Genomic DNA, 18,102 nt, shown 5'->3' on the forward strand with positions numbered 1-18,102 from the left:
ATGCCTACCTTTCCTCAGGCAGGCTATTGAAGCACAGGCACTCCCTCTTTCCGGGATGCGCCTACAGAGCAGGCCCAGTGTGCAAGGCAGCTGAGCTGGGGAAATTTTATGGCCCCAGTGGGAGGGGAGAAATATAGAAATTTGTACCTGGATGGAAGCTGGGATGGCAGGCGGGAGAGCTTAGCAGGGTGGAACCAGCACTGCAGGTTGACCTGGGAGTCTATGGGGTTGGAGAAAGTCCGAGCTCCTCCTTGCCAGGCCCCTGCCGCTGGCCTGAAGCAAACTCACCCCTCCGATGGCCCACTGGCTGGAGACTGGGATGGCTGGAGAGGGCACTAGCAGGGTGGAGCCAGCACAACAGGCTGACCTGGGAGTCTATGGGGTCGGGGAAAGACCGAGCTCCTCTTCGCAGGGCCCCTGCTGCAGGCCCAAAGCAAACTCACCCCTCCGATGGCCCTCTGGATGGAAGCTGGGATGGCTAGCGGGGACGCTAGCAGGGTGAAGCCAGCAGTGCAGGCTGGCCTGGGAGCCTATGGTGTCGGAGAAAGTCCGAGCTCCTCCTCGCCGGGCCCCTGCCGCAGGCCCGAATCACACTCACCCCTCCGATGGCCCTCTGGATGGAAGCTGGGATGGCTGGCGGAGGCCGAAGATAGGCTTTAGTGTGACTCTTGATCTGTGGATATGATTTTTCATGGTGGGAAAGATCTGGCAATATGAGTTGGAAGCAGTTGGTCACACTGCATTCAAAGTCAAGATGCAGAGACCTACCTTTAAATGATGGTGCTGAACACCTCTCTCTCTGTGAAATTAATGTGGATTGTCCCAGTTAAAGCAGTCTCCTAGAGTCACAAACAGTGAGTAAATTAATCTAGGTAATCCTTCATAGAAATATGCAGTGGCTTGTCTCCTAGGTAATTCTAAACATTGCTGTGTCAATCAATAAAAATTATTCAGATGACAATGGCTCTTTTTTTACTATAATTGTATGCAGTTCCAACATTTTAGTAAAAATGGCAACATTTCATGCCTATAAATAAAGAATGAGTAAAGAATATGTGCTCTACAGATTCAATTGTATGTTCATTAGTGAATAGGACAACTACAAGGAGAATATAACACAGAAAAGAAATATTTATTTAGTGCAGCCACATGGGTAAAAGAAACAGATGAAGAGGCCAAGTAATTCCACAAATCAATCTTCAATTATCTATAGTTTCTAAGTTTTAGATCTCACTTTTAGACATTTAGTCCAATTTAGGACAGCAATAGGCATCTTCTATAATTGTCCTGCATGGGATTCCACAGTTTTCAAAGTATTCACTAAAAAGGTTGTCTTTTAACCAATGTGCATTTTCATACCTTTGTCAAGAACCAAATGACTATAGCCATGTAGTTTCATTTTTGAGCCCCATATTCTATTCCTTTGGTTTGGTCCAGCATCATGTTGGTTGTCATAAACTGGATTTGTAGTAAAATTTTAATTTTTCACTTTCAGTGTGCTATTTTTGCTCAATATTGTTTTTCTGCTTCAAGGATTTTCTTTTTTACTTTTATGGGAATTAGAGAAATGTTCTATTTTTGTGAAAAGCTATTATTTGGGATCTTAATTCGCATCTCATTGAATCTATACATTACTTGTGAAATTATGGCCATTTAAAAGTTAATGCATAAGACCTATGAAACAGAATGTCTTCCATTATCTTTCTTGGATTAAAAATATTTCAATGTAGAGGTTTTACTCCACCCTGCTTAACTGAATCTTTACCAATGTATATCTTTGTCTAACACTGATAAATCCTGTGTACTTTCTTAGGATTTTGTAGATAAACTTAATTTCTTGATTTAGTGCTTATGTTTGTTTTTTGTACACAGATATATCAATAAATTTTTGTTTAAAACTTATAAGTTACAGTCCTGTGATGAAACCTATCTCATTATACAGTCTACACTTAGTAATTTTGCATTAGGTCTTGCTGTTGTTGGTAGTGATTGTGTTGTGCTAAAATACCATTACCAATGTTATTGACAAGAGTTTATCAGGTGTGGAAGGATAGTTGTAACTTGCACGAGCAAGAAGCTAAGAGAACACATCTCAACTGAAACCAAATAAAACAAGGAATTAAACTTGAAAGTGGTTAGGCTATAACCGTTCAAACCTAACTCGGCATATTTCTTCCAACAAGCCTCCATATCCTAAATATCCTATAACCTTCCAAAACAGATTCACCAGTTAGGGACCAAGTTTTCAAATGCCTAAGCCTGTTTGTCATCTAAAATCCATAGAACCTGAAAATTCATTAACATCTTGTTGAAAACTCCTTGTCTTTTAATATTTTAAGGACACAAGGATCTTGCAGAAATATACAGTTCATTCTCTATGTATGTGCATAATTTTGGTAGTTTTTATATTGAAAAACTGTCAATTTTTAATTCGATAAATAATGATCCCATGACTTAATTAAAGTGTTCAGATTTCTACTTGTGAAGAGATGCTTTCTGACCCCAAATGTGAACTGTACTGGAGTACATACTATGAGATGTTGATAAGAGTGTATATTATATCCTTTGTAATGGAATGTTCTACAATTATCTGTTAGTATTTTGATCTATATTGAAGTTTAGTTTCTACAATCCTGATTTCTTTATTTTTTGTTGTACAACATTTCTTGATAGTATTAAAGTCAACCACTACTATTGTATCTGGACTTCTCTTTTCTTTAATGTCCAGTACTTTTTGCTCAATGACAATGGATGTACGAATATCATAAATAATTTGAAATACAAAATTCATTTTAAGTATCTGGCTTTGGAGGAAAAAAAACAGAAGATTAAAGATAATGATTTGTCCTTCAAAAAAGATTAGTTTAGATAAATGTGGATTGGGAGATTCAAGTTGAAAGGTAATCAAATTGAATAATCAAAGTATGGAGACATTTAATCCAGCTTTTTCATGTCTTGATCCATAAAGTGTTTGTCTTGTCAATTCAATGTCTATGTCCCTTGGAGTGCAGTGTTGAAAATAGAAGGAAGATCTCAAAAATATACATTATAGCATATTTTGAAAATTTGCAGAGTAAGACTCCTTTTCTAGATAAACTCGTTGGTTCATAAGTAAAAGGTAAAAAATATATATTGAAGGACAGCAATTGGTTCATATAGGTATTAAAATTTTGTTTAAGTGTGTGATTCATACTAGTTTGTTTATCTTGTCCATTCATTGAAATCAACATCATTCATTAAGAATCTTATTAGCTCGCCAGACAGAGCAGGATAATTCTTTTTCTCAGGTAACAGGAGAATGAAGTAAATGAATGAAGAACAAAAACTCTTAAATCCCATGCAAGAACAGCAGTAGGAACTATAAGATGGAGAAAACACCTCAGTCACTTAAAGGCTTTTTCCACAGCAATACCAATATCATCCTCTTACAACACAGGCACGTCACATTCATATCACCTTAAAAACTACTAATGTCTTCTATTTCCATCCATTTGCATGCAAAATTCAAGATGTCATTGTTTTTTACCGCTGAGTAAAACTCTAATGTGTATATGTTCCACACCTTTGGGGGTTGACTGAGAAGCCATTGACAATGGTACTGGGTCTTGTTTCGTCTGCATGGACTGGCTTTTTGGATCCTGGCCTGTTTGGATGCTCACCTTCCTGGACCTGGAGGGAGGGGGGAGGAACTTGGATTTCCCACAGGGCAGGAAACCCTGACTGCTCTTGGGAATGTTGAGGGAGGAGGAGAGGGAGTGGGCGGAACGGGAGGGTATTGGGAGGAGGGGAGGAAGTGGAAATTTTTTAAGTAAATAAATAAGGAAAAAAAATAAAGACACACACACAAAAAACTACTAATCTCTATAAAACCATTGCTGCCTGCTAGCAGAAGTCTGTGTTTATTTAATATTATTAAAATATTTACTTATTCATTTAATGAAAAGATTAAGTTTCCCCCTTAAACAAAATCCTGTGTCAAAAAATTGCAAGCCTAGTTATAAATAGCTAAAAGAAACCCCAAACTTTAGTTACTACAAACATTTCCTAATCACAACTAAGTGTATCTTTTAAATAGTATGAAATATTAGTTAATAAATATACTAAGTGTTGATAATGTATAGGATGACAAGAGTTCATGAGCATGTGCTTACAAAGCACTTGTGGTAATAACAAGAAAGCAGTAAGCAGTTTACAGACTATAATTCTATAACCCGACCCTGTCCTTTATTTACTATAATTGTTTCTAAGAATAGGCTTACACACAAACCTCTGAGTCATTTTTACTTTAAAGCTTTCTGTTTCTTTTTGAATCACCACAGGCTACCATAGAAGGTCCATATACAAATAATTTAGAACTCTGAAACATCAGTTAAACAACTGATTTAAATTAATTATTTTTTATTAGATTTTTTTTAAAAAAATATCAATCCAAATTCCACTCCCTTCCCTCTTCCCAGTACCTCCACACACCCTCCTACTCCACCCCCTCCAAACCTAAGAGGTAAAGGCACCTTGTCCTGTGGAAGGTCCAAGGCCCTCCCCACTACATCTAGACCCTTCATGGTCTTGACCTCTTTGCTCATATTTTCATTGTTTCTACTCTTCAACTGAACCTTGGGACCTAAGTCTAGTGCTACGATGTGAGACTCTGCCTCTGTTTCCATCTATTGCTGGACGAAGGTTTTTGGTGATATTTAAGGTAATCATCAGTCTGAATACAGGGCAATGCCAGTTTGGGTACCCTCTCCACTATTGCCTAGGGTCTTATTTGGGATCATCCTTATGAATTCCTTGGAATTTCTCTAGAGCCAGGCTTCTGCCAACCCCATAATCCCCCAATCAAGGTATCTCTCTCCTTGCTCTCATATCTGTCATTCCTCCATCTCTAACATCCCATTCCCTCAAGTTTTCCTCTACCTTCCGATTCGCCCCTCCTCTTCACCCTCTACCCTCCAACCTACTCCCATGCTCCCAATCCTGTCAGGTGACCCTGTCTGTCTCCAACCACCAGGTGGGTCCGTACATGTTTTTCTTTGAGTTCACCTTACTTTTCATTACTTACCAGTGTTGGAATAGTTGGACCAAAGCTTGTAAATGATTCTAATAAATCCCTGTTCTTTCATTCATGTAGATTAGATAGATAGGTACCCATTCTATAAATTGTGCTACATTATAGAACAGTGAATAATACAAACAGTAAGACAAAATGCATCCTTTTCTCCACAAGTTGGTTTTGAATGTTGGTTATCACACCACAGAAAACAAACTAGACTGTAATCGGTACCAGGAACATGGGGTTATGTTGCGCTGTATCTGACTATGAGGCTTTTATACTGTTTTATAATGTGGTGGTTTTGGAATCTTTTGACTGAAAAAGTCACTGAATGATTAGATATTATTGAGCCTTTTGCAGAACTTGGAAGTAGAGATGAAAGAAAAGCAAAGAATGGCAGCCTGGCAAATGAAGTTTGATAGTTCATCAAAACTTTGTGGCCATTAGTGTGATATTTTATTTAAAAGTGTAATTTCTGGTAAGCTAGGGTAGAAAAATCAGCTACAAATAACAAGGTCTTAACATAACAATTTAGTTTAAAAATACATTTCGCATTTCGCTAGAGAGGTTATTTTTTCTCATATATTAATTTTGTTCTGATTTTTAACTAATACGGCAAATGTAGCCAGATACTTTGACATCTGTTGCTGTAAATTTGTCTAGATCAAAGTCTCAAAATTATCCAGGACTAATAATAATATCTGAGTGAAATATAGAATGAAATTTCAGTTGAATTCACATGCTTTTCTAATAAAAATTATAATATCCATGGGAAACATCTGTGAAGCTATTATTCAGGATTCTGAAGCTGGAAGATAAAGAGTTTTAAGGGAACACAACGTTCTATGAGACCCTATATTAAAACAGTAACAAGAAAATTCCATATATTTATTGAAAATTTCTACCTCCTCCTATTTCCCTCCCCCTCAGTCTCCAGTTCTAAAAGCAGTCAGGGTTCCCTGTCTGTTTTAATTTATAATACCATACATAAGAAGATGTCATTTGTTTGGATCATTTTTTGAGATTATACGAAGAGGGAGGAGGAAGGGGAGTGGGGGGAGTGGGAGGGTGTTGGGAGGGGGGGCGGAAATGGAAACTTTTATAATTTAATAAAATTTACTTAAAAAAAGTAAAAAAAATAATATAATTAAAAAGTTCTCCCATTTCTTTTCTCTTTCCATTTTTATATTTCTATTTTTTTTAAATTCATGAACATTTTTTTCACACACATACATATATGCCTAAATATAACCTGACCAGTCTGTGTAATGTTGTTTGTATGTATGTTTTCAAGGCTGATGGACAATGGAACCACACACCCCCACACCTTGTACTGTATATAACATATACACTAAGATTCTTGGTTATTTAATAGATGCCCTCCATCTGTACAAGAACATCCTATCTGACTCCAGTTTTCCTTTGTGTGTGTGTGTGTTTGAGTGTGTGTGTGTTTGTGTGTGTGTGTGTGTGTGTGTGTGTGTGTGAACTTATGCATGCAAGCATAAAAACAAACAGGAGGACCAATGGAACTGAATCAAAGACCCAGATATTCATCCACGTACCTATGAACAACTGATTTTTGGCAAAGAAAAAAATATAAAATGGAAAAAAGAAAGTATATTTAGCAAATGGTGCTGGCATAACTGGACATCAACATGTAGAAGAATGAAACATAAAGCCAAAATAAAGTCAATCACACTGAACCTCATAAAAGAGAAAGTGGGAAGTTACACTTGAACACATTGGCACAAGAGACCACTTCCCAAATATAATCCCAGTAGCACAGACACTAAGAGGAACAATTAATAAATGTGCTCAACTATGTTAATAGCAGCATTGTTTGATATATCCAGAACCTGGAAACAACCTAAATGCCCCTCAACAAAAGAATGGATAAGGAAAATGTGATGCATTTACACAGTGGATTACTACACAACGGAAAGAAAATAATATTTTGAAATTTGCAGGCAAATAAATGGATTGAGAAAATATTATATTGAGTGAGATAACCCAGAAAGACAAATATCATATGCATTTACTCATAAGTGGATTTTAGACATAAAGCAAAGAAAACCAGCCTACAAATCACAATCCCAGAGAAACTATACAACAGTGAGGACACTAAGAAAAATATATATCGATCTAATCTACATGGGAAGTAGAAAAAAAAAAAAGATCTCCTGAGTAAATTGGGAGCATGGGGACCATGGGAGAAGGAGAAAGAGAAAGGGCAGTGGTAGGGAAGGGAGCAGAGAAAAAAATATATAGCTCAATAAAATCAATAAAAAATGTTCTTTCTTTCATATGTAATATCTTCATGTGTAAGTTAAATTTATTTCAGCTTTTAGTAACATGAATGATTTAATATTTCTGCATTTTATCTTCACTTCTAATCTTCAATTAGCAACCCTGCTTGAGCAGGCCTTGTCATTGCCCTCTGTTAATCATTTCAGCAAACAGGGTGATGGCACAGGAGCCGTCTTCTCCATGTGATTGATTGTCTGTAACATCCTCAATTAAACAATAGCCGGTTTCAGTGTCAGAAAGAGGAACCTAACTGACTAAGAAAGTAAGAGAGCAAGCTGCAGAGCAAGAAGGAAAACCCCTTTTACATGATAATCTGCTAGTTATGCTTGGCATTATTTATGGTTAGATGTATCATTGATAGTTTATCCTTCCCTATTATTTCCTGTGAGAAAAGGAAAGGCTATGTCACATGCAAATTTGTATGATTTGCAAGGTCTAATGTGTGTGTGTGTGTGTGTGTGTGTGTATACATTGACACATACACACATATATTATATATATATATATGTCAGTGAGAAAAATATATGTGTACTAGCATTTCTTTTATTTTTCTTCACATGAAGTGCTATGGATCAGGCTTTGTACTACAGACATTCTAAGTACTTATTTCCCCATTGGATACGGTATAAATTCCCTCCATTTTTCTTTTATTTAACAAATGTCGATCATTTTTACTTAATTTTAAATATGCAACAGATAAAAAAGTAAGAAAACTTTAGTCTATTTAAACAATTGTTAATTAAGAGGTATGTAACCTTATTTTTTATATTTCCTAGGTAATAGAGCCTATGAAATGTTTAGTAGTCATTTAAATAAATAAAATATTTCTACATTTCCACTTAGTAAATGATACAACTCCAAATTCTTGTTTTTGTCCTTCTATGGTCATAAAAACTTTCTTCAAAAATTCTAAATCCATGGGGTAAGGGAGAGCACCTTGGCCATGTATGTAAGCCTGCACACCCGCAAACATGCATGCCTACAAACATCAACGCGCAAGGATAATAATTCTGTACTTGACCTCACAAAGTATCAATTTTTTCTATACTAGAATATCACATTTTTCTCAACATTCTCTTTTTGTCAGCTGATACATTTGGAAATATCCCGTTTCCCGGGACAGCATATGAAAGTTTTCAGAAAAACATTTCATTAACTGTGAAATGGTTGTGGTATCATCTACCTATCTTGCATTCAATGTGCAACACTTTAACCACAGAATTCTTTCAAAAATATACACACCCATGTCTATGCCAGATCATACAGTAAGCTCAAAGTAAAAATTGAAGCCTAGGTCTTGTTAATACCAACTCTACCCACTGCAAAATACTCTAATCTTTATTCTTAGTCACTGTTTTCATTTTTATTGAACTTTTTGAGTTAAAAAAAAACCTTTATCTTATTTCCTTCAAATTATTCAATATTTGTTATTTGTTACAAAATCCAGACAAATGATGTATCTGTATAACATTTTGCAGAAAAAAAACCTCTTTAAATAAAGTTTAAGTAGGCTGGGTCTGGTGCAATTTCGAACTGTTAAGCAATGCAAAACAAATATGATTCATAAGCACACAAATGCTTGATTTTGCATTCGACCTGTGGGCCAAAGAATAAAACTATATGCAAAATGTTTGGAAAAAACTGAATTATAGCTTAAAATTTTGAGTATCCATCATGGCAATAGATTCTTCGTGAACAAAACTATTTTACTAAAATACAGATGGATCACTGATATTAACTGATTCAGATCAAACTTGGCATTTGAAAGAATTATTTCACTCCATGTTGCCCAAGAGGGCCTTTTATACTCAATTTTTTAAAACTTCTCTCATTATTGAGTCCATAAAATAACTCAACTCTCTACCATAAATTTTATGAGAAACTGTCTCCAAAGAATATCCTTCAGATTGACCAGCATTAATATCTGTCAATTTTGAGGGTTATTTTGTTTCATTTTAAGATGGGTTGTATCGCATGAAATTCTTGAAAATATACAGGGAGTAGGTAACAAATTAGCAGACCACTTGGAAAGGCTGAGTGTATTTGTGCCACAGCTGCCTGTGCTGAGAAGCCCTAAAACACAGTCCAATAATAACAAATCAAAAGTGACACGGCTAATTCAAGGAAAGGAGCCAACATACACTATGTAATCCCCTGTTTTGCTGACTTGCACAGAATGAACATCAGTTTGTAATGATGCATTATGACACAAAATAGCAGGGGTAAGGGGCAAGCACAGACTGAAATCTTTTCAGTAGCATTTATGAAAGATTCAGAGGCACTTACGGCTCTTTTTTTGCTGGCCTAAGCATGAATCAGTTTAACAGCTCAATTTACAAAGCTATTGCTCAAGAAAGGAATGAAAAAAAGGAACAAAATGTTCTAAGAAATCCATATAAGTGAGAAATTAGCAATTTTCAATTTTATGTAGTGAGGATGTTTGTTTCTCCAATGCAATTCAGTGCCTTTTGAGAAAATGAATAAAAATGTATTCTTCGTAAAACAGACAAAAGAATTGCTAACATAATGTTCTTGTGTGTAAAAGATGGAGTAGTCTTTTGTAGTCCTGAACTAGATAAGATAGGAATATGCTTATTTTTCATTTTCTTATAGTAACAGAAAATTATTTAAAAATGTCGATGCAATTTAAATATATGTGGTGCCTTAAGACAGTGCAAAAAATTGTCAAGCCATAATAAACCAATACTAATCAGTAATAAAACACTACACGGATGGATAACATTGAAATCACCTCAAGACAAATTTCAGCATGGCCAAAACCATCCTAGATTTCTAAATTTAGGTTGCTTTAGTTCATAAGTTCATAAACGCAAAGAGCCCGATTCAAAGTTGCCATTTAAATTCTCAAGTTAGAAAAAGTTAAACTGGACTCATTATTTTAAGATCACTACAACATAATTAATTTCAGGTGCTTTCTTCAGGTTTTTTCAGGACTATAAAGGGAATGTAAAATGGTCTTCATTTATAGACATACTTGGAACACCATAGATTTTCTTTTTAAGCTAAATGTTTTAGCAACTAGATTTCCTTTAATTAAAAAAAAAAGAGTGTGTCCTGGGGAGGTGGAGGTCTGGGGAACAAATGAAGGAGTGGATAGAGGGGAAACTGTGGTAAGGATATATATCTTGAGAGGAGAATCTATTTTAAAATAAAAAAATAGAAAAGCTAGGTTGTAATATGATTGCATTATTTTTCCTTCCCTTTCGCTCATACAAACCCTCTATGCAGATTACAACTCACATTATCTTTCAAATTTAAAATTCATTTTCTTGTATTGTTGTTATATATGTGTGCATATATGCACACATTCATTTAATATATCTATATATATATATACATATCTCTATATATCTGATAATGATCTTATTTGTTTATATTGTCCTGCATTAAGTCATGACCAAGGTCATTTATAAAGAAAACAATTAAATGGTGTTTATTTACAGTTTCAGAGGGCTAATCCTTGACCATCAGGATGGGAAGCATTCCAGCAGACAGACTGACAATGTTCTGGAGGAGGAGCTAAGAGTTTGCTTCCTGAACTGAAGGCAGATAGATCCTTGACTTGATGTTAGTTTTTGAAACCTCAAAGTCCAACTTCAATAATATACCTCTTTCAAACAAGACCACATCTACTAGTACCTCCGAAATGGAAAGCAAACTTTCATAGTACATAATATATGCATAAATATACACATATTTCCCACATTCCCCACCACCACACACAGAGCTGACCATTTGGTATCTGATAATCAATCAGAGTGCTTTTCCGTGCAATATACTATTTCTCCTATTCTCAGCATTTCTTAAATGTTTGTACTTCTTTGTCTAGCTCTGGAACCTCAAGATCTTTCTCTGAATCATGTTAGCATGATATTTGTTCATATCATGATTAGGTAATGGTAATGTTGAGAGTTTATGGTTTTTTTTCTCATATTTCTAGGAGACACAATCTCAAAGAAAATTCCATTTTTCTGCCTTTTACAATCTTTCTGCCATGTCTTCTTCTATTGTACCACAAAAAGAGATTCAGAAGTTTTAATTATGGTTGTTTTTTCATTAATGCTGTTGTTAAACATTATTGAAATATGCATCTCTTGTGCATGATGTCACAGCCTCTATGAATTAATAGATGTATTGTTTCTGTTGTATCTAGAAGAGCCTATTTCTTTAGAGTAATTCTCCAGTTTTGGCTCTTAAAACCTTTATGTCTACTCTTCCACATAAATGAAGTATTTGAAAAAAATTCCATTTATGACTTAATGCTCCAAGATTTTTATTCATGAGTATTTTTTTTTTTGGTTTTTGGTCTGTGTTAATTGCCATCTGCCTCATGAAGCAGCTTCTCAGATGAGGGACAAACTTTTATGCAATGATATGTAGTTATAGCAATATATCATTAGGAATGATTTTATTGCCATGGTCCTTTAGAAAAATAATATTAATAGGTTTTCTTCAGAGGCCATGAACTTTTGCAACTCAGGTCCTTGGACCTTTTAGACTTGCCAGGTATCTTGTTTATAATGTAGTGGGCCTTTAATCCCATACTATAGTGCCTGGTTATTCCAATAACATTTGTTTTATTTGGCATTGGTACCATTGGGAAGTGAAAAATAAAGTTTTCTCTAATGGAGTGTCAGCATATCAGTCACATTCCAGTACAGACACCATGGCCAGGAGTAGTTGGCTAACTCAAAATGCATTTCATTTATTTCTGTGCATTTTGTTTGGTATTTTTGTCCTTTCTGTCGTTTGTTTTAATTATTTCTTTTTGTTTGATTAGTTTTGAGAGGGAGGGAGGAAGAGAGAGCATGAAGTTATGAATACAGGTGCATAGGGAGGAAGGGGAGATCTGGGAGAAGTCTGGGTAACGGAGAGAATATAATCAAACTATATTGTTTAAATATTTAATGGAAAGATTAAAACCAGCAATTGGCAGAGTTTAAAGAGTGTGGTCTCACATTCTGATATGGAGATATTGTTATGGTTTCAAAAAATAAAAGCTGATGTATTTCAGATCTAAGACTCTAGACCTCTGTAGTTTAATTTCATGAGAAAGCATTGTCCTGGTAAATGAAAAGAGCACGCATTTTGAGCATCGATATAGAAAAATGTGTAGGAAGCGACTAATGCAGACTTTACTTTTTGTTTGTGAACTTATACATAGATAAAAGCTTCAAAGGAAAAAAAATGTATGATATTTCCTGGATGAGTGTTCAGAATTCAAATCGTTTGAAAAAGCATCTTAAAATTGCAAAGGGATGGAGAAAAATACCATCCATTCCTTATTAACAGTTGATTCAATAAGTTATGCAGACAGTCATGTTCAGACTTACATGCCGTTAAAATGCCCAGTGCCCAAAGGTGTATGTTAAATGTCAATTATTCCTTTTTGCTTTCAGTCTTTACCAGGCTTCTACAGTCTTATTTGATTTGAATATTTATCAGTAATTTGATGAGAAAATTTCAACATGCTAGAAAGTAGAAACTGCTTTCTCTTACTTCAATTTAACAAGCTTTTTATTTCAAAGCAGATTCAAGCAAACCTGTATTTAACAACTTGAAGGTAAGTGCACTGTGGAAAAAAATTGAAGTAAGACATAGAGCATCTCCTTCAAAGAGATGCTAAAGCCACACCTTGGTGCCTGCACTGGTCTCAGCTAATCAATGTGAGTAAAAACAGTACATGTTAATTTCACTCAGGATTCATAACCATTGAAACAATGAGACATAATTTTGAAAACCAGAGGTAGTTCATTTGCTGGTATTGTCAGGTGGTTTTACTGGAGAGAAAGCAGCACTATCTTTATGCTAGAGCAAGTACAAAAATAGATGTCAGATTTAAACACTAAATAGTTTCTGTGATTATATGAATTGCTAGATTTATACCTTGATGCATTAAAATATGTTTTTGCCAAGACTTCTAGTTCCTTTAGTCTATCCTCCATTTATATTTTGGATTTTGAATCATCATCTAATAAAAGAAAACCAATGCATATTAAAGAGGCATTAGGGAATGAAAATATTTACTACATATACATAACACTTAATACTACTAATATATGACCTAAGTTATAGTAAAATTGTTTTGCTTGGCAATTTGTAAACTTTACTCTGAATTTAGCTTCCAAGTGACAAAGTCATTGACCATTTGTGTTTATAGCTAAGCAATGTACTGGAAAGAAGATAACTCAGCATATTAAAGGAATTGAAGTGACCCAAAAATGCTGAAAATCCAGCAGTAAGCTCTGGTCATCATTTCAATCATTTTAATTTGTGTCATCCAGGTAGTGACTACTTATTAGAGAAGACATGTGTCAACATTACTTTTAAAAAGTGAAACTCTTAATGACAGAAGAGTAAATTGAACATTTCCTTAAACTTTATATTTTCATCTAAGAATTGGGGTTTCTCTATGTAGCACAGCATACTAGCAAACCTCGTGATTTTCCTGGCTAAATATCCTGAGTGCCATGATAACTGGCAGGTGCCACCAAGACTGGTTCGAGTATCATTTTTTTTATATTATGTTGATTCTATTGTAATCTTTTCCATATCACTCAATGTAAAAAATGTAATATATGCACATATAACTCATATATTGTATATATTATACAAATATATGCAAGTTAAAGAGCAAAACATAGATCTTAAGAATAAAAGACATAAAGAATCGGTGTGTGGAACACGGCAAAGAGAGGCAAAGGGATTGCGTTACAACCTCATAATAGTGCTCCAACAGAGGATCCACAATCTTGAAAAAATGTAAGTCTGCTACAACGTACTTACACCATGGGCTTCCAAACTTTACATCATAGATGTAATTCACTCACACAGGAGTGAGGAATTTAGGATAACTTCAAGAAGAAGGTATTACATGCTATTCCCTTTAAATATGCTCCTAATAAAAATAGTGCACTAAATTAAACTAGAAGAAAAAATAATACATATTAAACATGGAATGAGAATGGAGAACTTGTTTTTCAGTCTTATTCAACTACAATAAATGATGCATTTTTGCAGGACTAACTAAATATCGAGCCAGACATATCCCGCTCTTGCAGTATTTGTATCAACTGGCAGCTACATGCAGTTACAAAGTTAAAAAGTAACAGATATGGTTACAATACTTTGATGACAATAATATTCAAACCCAAACAATTATTTCGTGTCTATAAGATATGCTTTCACTCAGTTCTGGTTGCTACAAGATGGCCCCATGTCTCAATCTCTTTGTAAAAGACAGACTTTGATAAGGCACTCTTCTACCGTAAGCTCCTGTGTGTGGTAAAGATGGATCTATCTATCCCATCTTTCTTGTTGCAATTCCCCCCATTGGGACATACTGGGTCCCATCATTTATTCTATATGCTTGGTGTCCAGTGAAATTACTGTCACGAGTTGGTTCTATGTGTATTTTTGAGGCTTTTTCCCTAGTCTGTGTATGCATGCCTACTCTCCCTTCCAGATCTGTGGGACATGGTTAGTGTTCCAGGCACTGTTTTCTCATATGTACCTAATTGTCTCTATTGAGTCAGAAAAGCTCTTAGGAGTTTTAGGTAGTAATTCGGAGTCAGAAAAGCTCGTAGAATTAGGAGTTGTAGTTAGTAATTCTGAGTCAGAAAAGCTCCTAGGATTAAGAGTAGTAGCTGCTAATACAGGTAAGAGATTTGAAAATCATTAGCCCCCTGCTGAAATTTATGGAAAAAATGGTTGAGAAAGAAGAGAAATTCCTGGGGAAATTACAGCTGTTGCATGTGTGTTGACAAAGTAAAGCTAGAAAACTTCCCCCAAAATAAGCTATTTATTGAGAGAGAAAAGAGACAGCAAGCTGCACGAATTTTGCAAATTCCTGCACTGTCCTGTGAACTAACTACCTGGTCTTGCCAAGTGAGAGTCTGTTTCCATGGATGTCTTGTCCCAAGAAACCTGTTGGACATGTAGTCTTAGGCTGATCCAAGGCTAGGCTACATGGCTCCTGACAAAGTTAAAAGATGACAATTTAGTAAAAATTTTGTTCATGTGGACATTTGGGAGAATATAATACTCATATTCGGTATTATGTTCTGAGGATGTATGACTTAGCAAGTCCCATATTTTTGGCTCAGTTAATGTTACCTGTCATTTTGTAGAGCAGTTCAGACATGGAATACTTCTGAAACATTTGTGTCACTGTTGCAACACTGGGCATCTCTTGTCAGGATAATCATTATTTTGTCGTTCAGGACTCCCAGCTGATTCAGACTGATGATTCCTTTTTCTTTGAGTAGTGTGCAGAGGTCTTTCCAGCATGAAGAATTTAAGGAAGTGTGGATTATGATTCCAGGTCAGTATAAACTTGATTTCTCTATGTTCTGTGACACAATCATGTGGTAGCAGCAACAGTAGGTTCATACTATCAAGGTATGGAGGGTAAAAATGATGGCAATAACCTATACTGCTTGGTGGGTACTCCATTGCTAAAAATTCAAGAGTTATTCCGTATCGGGCATTAGAGTTTTTATTTAATGGTCTATGGTATCTATGGAAGCACTGCTCCACTGTTCATGATCATTATGTTGGGAGATACAAACATGCACACACACACACACACACACACACACACACACACACAGAGAGAGAGAGAGAGAGAGAGAGAGAGAGAGAGAGAGAATCTTCTATAGTAGGAAGCTTCTATATGGCTTTGTAAAAATAAAATTACTGATATTTACACCTCTTTATATTTCTGCTCTACCTTGCCCTCCTATTTTTAGCCTAAATAATCCTTCCTGTTTTGCTATTATCATTCCCCCTTCATATCAACTGTATTTATTCTATTCTCCTTCCCTTGGACTTTTCTCACATGTTTCCTTACTATTGCTTTAATTTCTAGCAGTGCTACAATTTAAGCATAGATGTCAAGGATTTGAAATAGTCAACACATATGAGAATGTACAAATGAATTCTAGCCATGCATTATCTCATTCAGAAAGGTTATTTCAAAATGTTTCTATTTACTTAAAAATTTTACTTTAATGGATATTTACAGATGAATATTCCATTGTGTATATACAGTAAATTTGCATCCATTAATCATTTGTTAGACATCTAAGACATCATTTTATCTCAGATATTGTCAAGTTAGCATCAATGAACATGGATGAGCAAGAATATCTCTAGTAGGAATGATAAAGCATTGCCAATTGTAAATATATGTCTAGCTGTTTAAGAATCTACCCACTGATTTACATAGTGGCTGCAACAATTTGAACTCCCACTAGACGTCATGTCAGTATTTTTTTTTTAAGCTTACATTTATGAGCATAGCCATTCTGACTGGGGTAAGATGAAATATTTAAGTATTTTTAATTTACAAGACTCTGATGGGCAAGAATATTAAATATGTTCAGTATTTCTTCATTTGAGAACATCTTGTTTGATTTAATAACTTCCTTTTAATAACTGTGTAAAAGATAAGGTTTCTCTGTGTAGCCCTGGCTGTCTAGCAACTAGTTCTCTGGATCAGCGTGGGCTGAAACTTGAGGAATCCATGGGATTCTCAGCCTGCCAAGTACTGGGATTAATGTGTGCACCTCTGTTTCTGTCTCCATTTCCCAATTTTTAATTAGATTGACTGTTTCCTTACTTTTGTTTTTGTGGATTTTTTTTGTTGGTTTCAAAATTTTTTTGGAGTGCTTTAGACAAGCCTTTTGTCAGAGGTTTAGCTGGTAATGGTTTCCCTATTTTTAAGCAAAACCCAGTCAAAATAGCATTATATAATATATATTTCATATGTATATGTATATTTGTTCATACATATGGAATATGAGAGGAATTAAGAGACTTGTACAGTAAAAAAAAAATGAAGGAACCAAAGAAAGAAATTTAAGATGATACCAAATAATGTAATGATCTCCCTTATTAATACATTAGTACTGTGGGACAATGGTACCCTGTAAAGATTTGTCACTTTTATTGGTTTAAGAAAATGCTGACTGGTCAGTGGCCAGGCAGGAAGTGTAGGGAGGATGACCAAAATAGAAGAATTCCGGGAATAGAATAGGCTCAGTCTGCAGTCGCCACCAGACACAGAGGAAACAAAATGAGAATGCCTCACTAATAATAGGTGTCAAGCCACATGGCTAACACAGAAAAGAATTATGGGTTAATTTAAGATGTGAGAATTAATTAATAAAACCCTGCGCTAATAGACTAAGTGGTTTATAACTAACACAGGCCTCTGTGTGCTTCTTTGGAACTGAACAATTGCTGGACTGGGTGTGACAGAAACCTCTGTCAACAGATTAGTAGACTCAATGTCATGAAAATGGCCTCTCTAGCAACAGTCTGTAGATTCAGTGCAATTCCCATCAAAATGTGCACTAGCTTCATCTTTGTTTCACTGGTAAAACACCATGACCAAGGCAACATATGGACCACAGAGTTTATCTTGCTTCATGTGTCCAGAGTGTTACAGTCCTTAATGGTGACAGGCATTAGAGCAGGAACAAACTGCTGGGAGACAACATCTTGAAACACAAGCACAGAGCAGAAAGAGAAATGAAAGCTAACAGGCTTTTTACTTTCAATGTTTGACTCCATTCATTTACTTCTTCCAGAAAAAGGCTGCATCACCTAAAACTTGCCAAGCAGAACCACTAACAGGGGAGAAAGTGTTCAAATTCACAGGGTTGTAGGGGACATTTCTCATTCAAACTATCACTAGATTCCACTGCAGTTCT

The sequence above is a fragment of the Myodes glareolus genome, chromosome 8 (assembly GCF_982192425.1).
Source record: "Myodes glareolus chromosome 8, mMyoGla1.1, whole genome shotgun sequence".
In the NCBI taxonomy this organism is placed as follows: domain Eukaryota; kingdom Metazoa; phylum Chordata; class Mammalia; order Rodentia; family Cricetidae; genus Myodes; species Myodes glareolus.